Source organism: Elephantulus edwardii, unplaced genomic scaffold, assembly GCF_000299155.1.
Source record: "Elephantulus edwardii isolate Elephantulus edwardi_28Jun2011 unplaced genomic scaffold, EleEdw1.0 scaffold00038, whole genome shotgun sequence".
Taxonomy (NCBI): domain Eukaryota; kingdom Metazoa; phylum Chordata; class Mammalia; order Macroscelidea; family Macroscelididae; genus Elephantulus; species Elephantulus edwardii.
Genome location: NW_006399788.1, coordinates 17,978,911 through 17,985,846, shown reverse-complemented (window position 1 = coordinate 17,985,846; position 6,936 = coordinate 17,978,911). Strand labels below are relative to the sequence as shown.

The window sequence follows — 6,936 nt, the reverse complement described above, 5'->3', positions numbered from 1 at the left end:
GGGAGACTGAGAAAGATGGGATAAATAATATATACTGCATTGAAACAGATGAGGGAGAAAACTGTTTAAAAGGGATATGTGATTAGGTATTATTGTCATGACAGGAGTCCAGAACAAAGGCTGCATCGTGGAGTGAACCTAAAAAAAATTGTCTATTTAGATTGGAAACATCTAAAGTGTCCATGTCTATAACATGAATCTGTCTAAAACCGGACAATACCAGGTTTTTCAGGAGCTCACATCCTAAGCTCCAGTGACTAGAACTTTACATGTTTCTAACAAAAACTGGAGAGATTCGCTCAGTCCTGGGTTCAAAATCGGGGTGTGTGAGGAGTCCAGATCGCTCGAGGAATTTCTTTACATGGTTCCAGCGACCCTCCCAGTCTCCAGTGTCTCCACACCCACCATCAACAGCCATTTTCTCAGCCAGCAGCTCCTCTATTCTCCTTCTTTTCTTCTCCGGCTCCTCACCATCCGCCATATTGTTTTCACCTCTTCACTTTTTAAACTGTGATTTTAATGAGAGTTTACAGAAAGATTGAGTTTCCACCGAAGCACATTTCCCTCCTTCTCTCTCTCTTCACCATCCTGCAGTTCACTGTGTAAGGACCTTCTTGTTCCACATTGTTAACTGTCATACACACAATGCCTAATCATACATTCTTTTCAACACTCCTTTCCTTCATCTGTTCCAGTACAGTATTCATTATCTGTTCACTCTTTTTTTATTATCTCTCCCTTACCCTGCCTTTGTGTCAACCTTATTTTATAATTAAAACAACAACAACAAAAACCCCACAAAAAGACCCCCAAAACAAAAACATGTCTCCAGCAGTGTAAAAAAAGGAAACTCACAGACTGGGAAAAAATATTTGGCAAGGACATACCTAATAAGGGACTCATGTCTAAAATTTGTAGAATATTCCATCATCTCAAGAAGAAAATTACAAGATGAGCACAAGATATGGATAGGCATTTCATCAAACAAGACATTCAGATGGCAAACAAACACATGAAGTTAAAAATCCCTAGCTAACTGAGAAACTCAAATCAAAACAACAATAAGATATCATCTTACTAATATCACCCCAGCAACAAAAGCAAAGGTCAAAAGGCCAGCAAAATAATAAATGTTGGTGAGGCTGTGGAGAGATTAGAACTCTTATACACTGCTGCTGGGAATAGAAAATGGCACAACCATGACAGAAGGTGATCTGGTGCTTTCTCAAAAAGTTGGAAATAGAATTATTTGACCCAACTATACCACTACTGGAAAAATACCTTACAGAAACCAGAGCATTGACACAAACAACAATATCTTACAGTGTGAAAACATCCCAATTGGTTGCTTGCCCTCTTTATCTCTATTTATTTAATTTTTAAACATAAGAAAATGTTGTTTTCTGAGTGACCTATTTTTATCCTTTCTTTAAAGAGATAGTATTGTGTTCAGAGTAAGTTTCTAAAATTCCACAGACCCCAAAGATGTGATCTGCCTTCACTTTAGCAAGTGTCTCACTAGCATTACTAATACTGATGACTTCTTTCTTTGCATGAGATTAGCCAATATTCACTGCACCCCACCCCAAGTTCTTTATGTAAGCCTTTCATTTGTCTGGAATTTATAATAGTGAATGGTGGTTAAATCACTCTATGTGTATAAGGAGGTTTCACCCTCCTCCCATAGATTATGCAAAAGTGTGAGACACGCGGCAGCTGTCCCTCCTCTGTTCCCTGTCCGTTCAGCTGCCTCTGAGTCACACTGTGGCATTGGGAGGGTTTTATAGCTCCTGGCTGTCTACTGAGTAAAATAGCTCCCAGATTGGATCCCAGCTGTAAAAAGTCACCCTTCGTGGCATAGAAAAATGAACCCTGTGACTCTCTTGGGTGTTGTTGTTAGAGAACCCCCCCGGTCTCAGTTGGTTTGGGTTTCCTCTTTAACCACTTCATGCCCAGTACTCACATTCTAATCACACACAAAATCCATTGTGTTGTCCTGAGCCATCAAGTCGACTATGACCCACAGAGACGGTACACATGATGTCTTTGAAACTTGCCCAATCCTGAACCAACCTCACCATCTCTGACACACTTTACCCCATTGCCACAGTCACTGTGTCAATCCACCTCAGTCCAGGGTCTTCCTCCTCTTCACTGACCCTCTACCCTTTCAAGCATGAAGTTCTTTTCTAAGGATTGGTCTTTTTTGTAAACATGCCCAAAGTATGTGAGATGGAACCTCAAAATTCTTGCCTCCAAGGAGCAAACTGGTTTCACTCTTTCCAGTGACAGCTTGTGGTATGTTCAGTACTCTTGTCCAGCACCACAACTAGCTTGTGTGCCATTCCCCAGCCTTTCTCTTCCCTCCAGGATCAGGACTTAGGCACCCACACCCTCACACTTCCTGCTTGAATGCCACTGTCTAGATCTGAATCTGAGGTGACTCAGAACGTTCCTTCTTTCTCCCCTCTTAGGCTCAGGGCTCCACCCCCACCCACCTGCACCTGTAGTTATGTGACAACTTCCTTGGAAAAACAGGAACTTAATTACCTACCCAGTTAGCAAAGTTAAGAACTCTATGAATATTTTCTTCCATCTTAGCAGCATAATTAGTTTCAAATGTTAACTTTTTCAAAATCATTTTTTGCTTTCTGATCAAACAAGTACCTGGTATTGGCTATAGATTAAATAAAAAACAAGTTATAATTACTATAAAATATAAGTAAATTATACTACATAACTTGGGAGGAACTGGAAAGCATTATGCTGAGTGAATGAACTCAGTCCCACAAGGACAAATACGGTATAAAACCATTACTGTAGAATGAGTATGATGATCCAAGGTGAGGAGGAGGGAGCAAATAGAAAGGTGAGGATGGGGGGGCGGTTAAGAGTATTGGGTTTCACAATCTGATCAGTGGGTGGGGTGAAGGAAATAAGAGAGATCTTTTGTGAAAAGCAATGTATTCAAACTTTGTAAATAAATCAGAGTAATATAAAAAAATAAATATCAAGAATTTAAAAAGGAAGATGTGTGCCTTTCTCTGTAGAGATTACTTCCCTGGGTAGGTTTCTGCCACATTTCTTTTCTTTCCATTTTATCCAGCATCTTTCAAAGGGTTTTCCTCATTCTCAGGAAAGACATCCTTGAAGGGATGGTGTTGGGTAGGTAGGGGTGGCAGAATCAGATGCTTCTCCTTAGGCTAGACGCCCTAAGCAAAATAGTTTACCCCCAGTTTGCTCCATCTTTTATCCTGTGGTTTCAAAGCATCCCTTTAAGTTCTAAGTCAGATTTGGTAATGAACTAAATAAGCTTCTGAGCTTCAGGGAGTGGCCTCCAACCTCGAGTTGTTCCCCCTAATATGATCCTGCAGGCTGTGGGTCCCCAAGCAATGTACCACAGTCTATGAATATTTTATAGCTGTCCTTTTGTGCTCACTAATGGGGCCTGAACTGTACAATCTGCCTTCAATAATACCAAAGGAATACCCTCTCTTGACCTCTGTCCCTGAATGATTTATGGAGATGGACTAGGCCTATCTGAGATTCATTATTGATGCTGTTCTTGAGAGACACTTTTGAACAAAATGGAAATAAGTTTGGCCTGACAATGAAAACTTTGGGCAAATTCAGTGTGAAAACTGTGTGTGTTAGAAGGACTTTTAAATTTCTAACTGGAACAGAGCTCTAGATCTGAGATAATAAAGCACTTACTATTCCTCAATAAAGAGACCAAGATGATGGCTTTAGGACCCTCTGTATTACTCTCTAAATGAGAGAAAAATGGAGCAGTTTTTCCTACCATTAAAACTTAACAGTCTGAAAACCCAATAGAGGATTGCGAAGAGTCAGAATCAACTCAATGGTGGTGTTTGGTTTTATGGTACTATACTGTCCAGGCTTATACCACCCCTCCAATTTCTTGTCATTGTAAGATACTGCTCAAAATTCCTAGCTTGTAGCCTTTCTCTTGCCTCCTGGCTCCTCTACTTCTGTGCCTTTCTTACTTGAAAATTACACATTTGATCACAACTGCTGGCCTGGTAGTAAGAAGCTTCATTGTCAACCCAAAGACATTCAGCTCGAATCTACCAGGGCTCAGCTGGAGTAAGATGGACAATCTCTTCTCATACAATATACAAATCTCCTCTCATACAAATTACAGCCTCTGCACACCCACTGGTAGGTCAGCTATGTCTCAGTCCCAGCTTCACAGCAATGACTTTTGACTGAATGATCTACAGAAAGTTGTGTTGCTAACCCAAAGGTCGCACTTCTCTGCTGGCTGCAATCCACCAGCTACTCCTTGAGATAAAGATGGACACTTTCTTTAACAGCTTCAACAACACAAGGAAAGGTCAGTTATGAACTGGTTCTGACTTGATGACAATAAAATTATTTATGATGTTTGCTTTGTTCTTTTCATTTGTTGGTGTTTTTATATACCACCAAGTTGGAATTAACTCATAACAGACCCTCCAGTGGGTTGTTAGAGGCAATAAATCACATGGGAAGAGACTAACAACCTTTCTTCTGTGGAGCAGTTGGTGGACTTGACCCAAATGTCTTTGGGTTGGCAGTGCAATTCCTTACCACTTAGCCACCAGGTCTCCCTCTACCACTAAGCCAGGAAGAGCTCCTCTTCATCAACACAATAGGAAAGAAGGGAACACAACATTCCCATTATTACGATGTTCTCACCCAAATTGGAGAAAACCTAAATTCACATGTAAGTCAGTTTGTAATCAAGTGTTGAGATATTTTCCAGAAGGGAAACATTAGTGTATGTAGGCTGGAACTTGAATGGTTAGATTTTAATTAGCACGGGGAGGAGATCCAGCAGTAGGATAGCACCTGGTGCGAGAACCACCATAGCATGAGTGTGGTCCATGGAGACCACATATGTAGTGAAGAGAAGGGGAAGGTGGTGAGGGAAATACAAAGAAATGCCACTTTCTGGAACAATTTAAAACCCGACTTCTAAGACTAAAATGAAGAGAAGTCTTTCCTGGAACAGCACCCAGTGACCTCAAGTACACACTTCTGATAGGACTCTTTTTGTGGTCTCTCCCCAATTTCCACTCCCTTCACCACACTGACCTTAGAGGTAAACTTCTTCCCTTTGAAACTTAATCGCACATGTAGACAAAAGTCCCTTTCTCTGGTTCCTCTTAGCATAGGTCAAACAAAAGGAAATGTCAAGAAAACCTTATTAAAACACAAATGGAGAACAAAAATAAAATCAATTTGTTCCTTAGAGGCAATAAACTTTGGGCATGTTTTCAGGAGGGCCCAGTCTTTGGGAAATGACATCCTGCTGGGAAAAGTAGAGGGTCTGAAAAAGAGAAGAAGATCCTCACCAAGATAGATCGACACAGAGACTGCAATGATGCACTTGAGCAGAGAAGAGAGAGGATGAGGATGGTGCAGGACAGGGCGAGGTTCCATCTGTGGTTCCGAGGGTCACTACGAGCGGGAGTCATTTGACTGAACCTCACAACTATATGGCACTTATATATAAACCTGATCTCATTCCAAGAGATATCTCAAGGAGAGAGGTTGTTGCCTGGGTCTGTCCTATTGTCTGTGATTCAGGGACATCTTTGACCTCTAACACTTAAGGGGACCTTTCACATATCTAAATCTCTTCGAACTCTTGCCAATTCAATTTGGCCTTCTAATCCTTATCTCTTCCCAGTAAGTGACTTTTCCTTCTGGCTGATAATTAACATGATACTCACAGGAGTAAGGTTTTATCCTTTCAAGAGAGACACAACCCAAAGAACACGATGTGAAACAGATAAGCAGAAAAGGTAGATGTTATCTTCTCAGTAGAATATTCTGGGGAGGGTTCAATGCAGGGTTTGGAAAGCAAAAATTCTCAAAGGCTTACAATGTGGTGATGAGAGTGAATATAGATCAAACAGAAGGGAAAGCCCTGGCATTTGCTTTTAAGGAACTGCTGTAAGCTTTACTTTTGCAAGTTCCATCCTTGAAGCTGCTTTCTGATGCGGACTAGTGTCTTTGTCTCTTGTCTTGTTTTCTTTGATGCTCACTCACTCACTCTCTTTTAGTCACCATCTCCATAGACAGGTTTTCCCCCCCTTCTCTTGAATGCTCTGAAATTGGGTGAAGTATCTCCGAGGCCAAGCAAATCAGATGATGTTCTTTTCAGAGCAAATTTCCTTTAAAGGGAATTCCCATCCAGTACTGAAAAATAAATAAAGAGGCAGCGAACCAAACAACTGAAGGAGTTACAAAATGACTGTCCTCCTTAAACAACAGTGACCACATTTTTTTAGTCGTTATATCCCAGGCACCTAACATGGTGCCAAAAATACTTGGTGGGGGCTCGGTTTGCAGATTCTAAGAAAAGGCTAAAAGGAAGGTGAACAGTGTGATGTCACAGAAGCTAAGGGAACAAAAAACTTAAAAAAGTGGATTATCAGAGCGAAGGCCAGTAAAATGAGCACCCTCTAATTTGCAATTAGGAGACCCAGGGTACACTTTTCCCAGACAATTTTATTACAGGAGTAATGGTGGGTGAAAGCATGATTGAAGTAATACTCAGCTGACTAATGATAGGTGAGGAGGGGAAGGCAGCAAATGGAGACTATTATTTGAGAGAGCTTGGTTGTAGAGGAGGCAGAGAAACTGGTGACTGCAGGTGAACTGAGAAGGATTAGGAAATGATGACCTAGATCTTTTGGTGTCTCTTTTTTTACTCCAAGTAAAATGTAACTTTATTTGCTGAAATTCAGTATCAATGAAATGGAGGGGGGGGGGTAGGGAATCCACCGGCTTTTAGAAGAATCAAATCACTGTTCTTTTTTCTTTCTTTTTTTGTTCTTTTGAATTTCAATAAGCTTCTATTTTGGTTTAAAACATTGCTTTTATTAGTTCTTTTCATTCTAGAATATTATTATTATTATTATT

At 40.6% G+C, this 6,936-nt stretch overlaps 1 pseudogene; it reads right to left on the bottom strand.

The window, feature by feature from the left end:
- Nucleotides 1-481, bottom strand: part of LOC102857361 — an 18,190-nt pseudogene extending 17,709 nt beyond the window's left edge.
- Between the last annotated feature and the right edge of the window lie 6,455 nt (nt 482-6,936).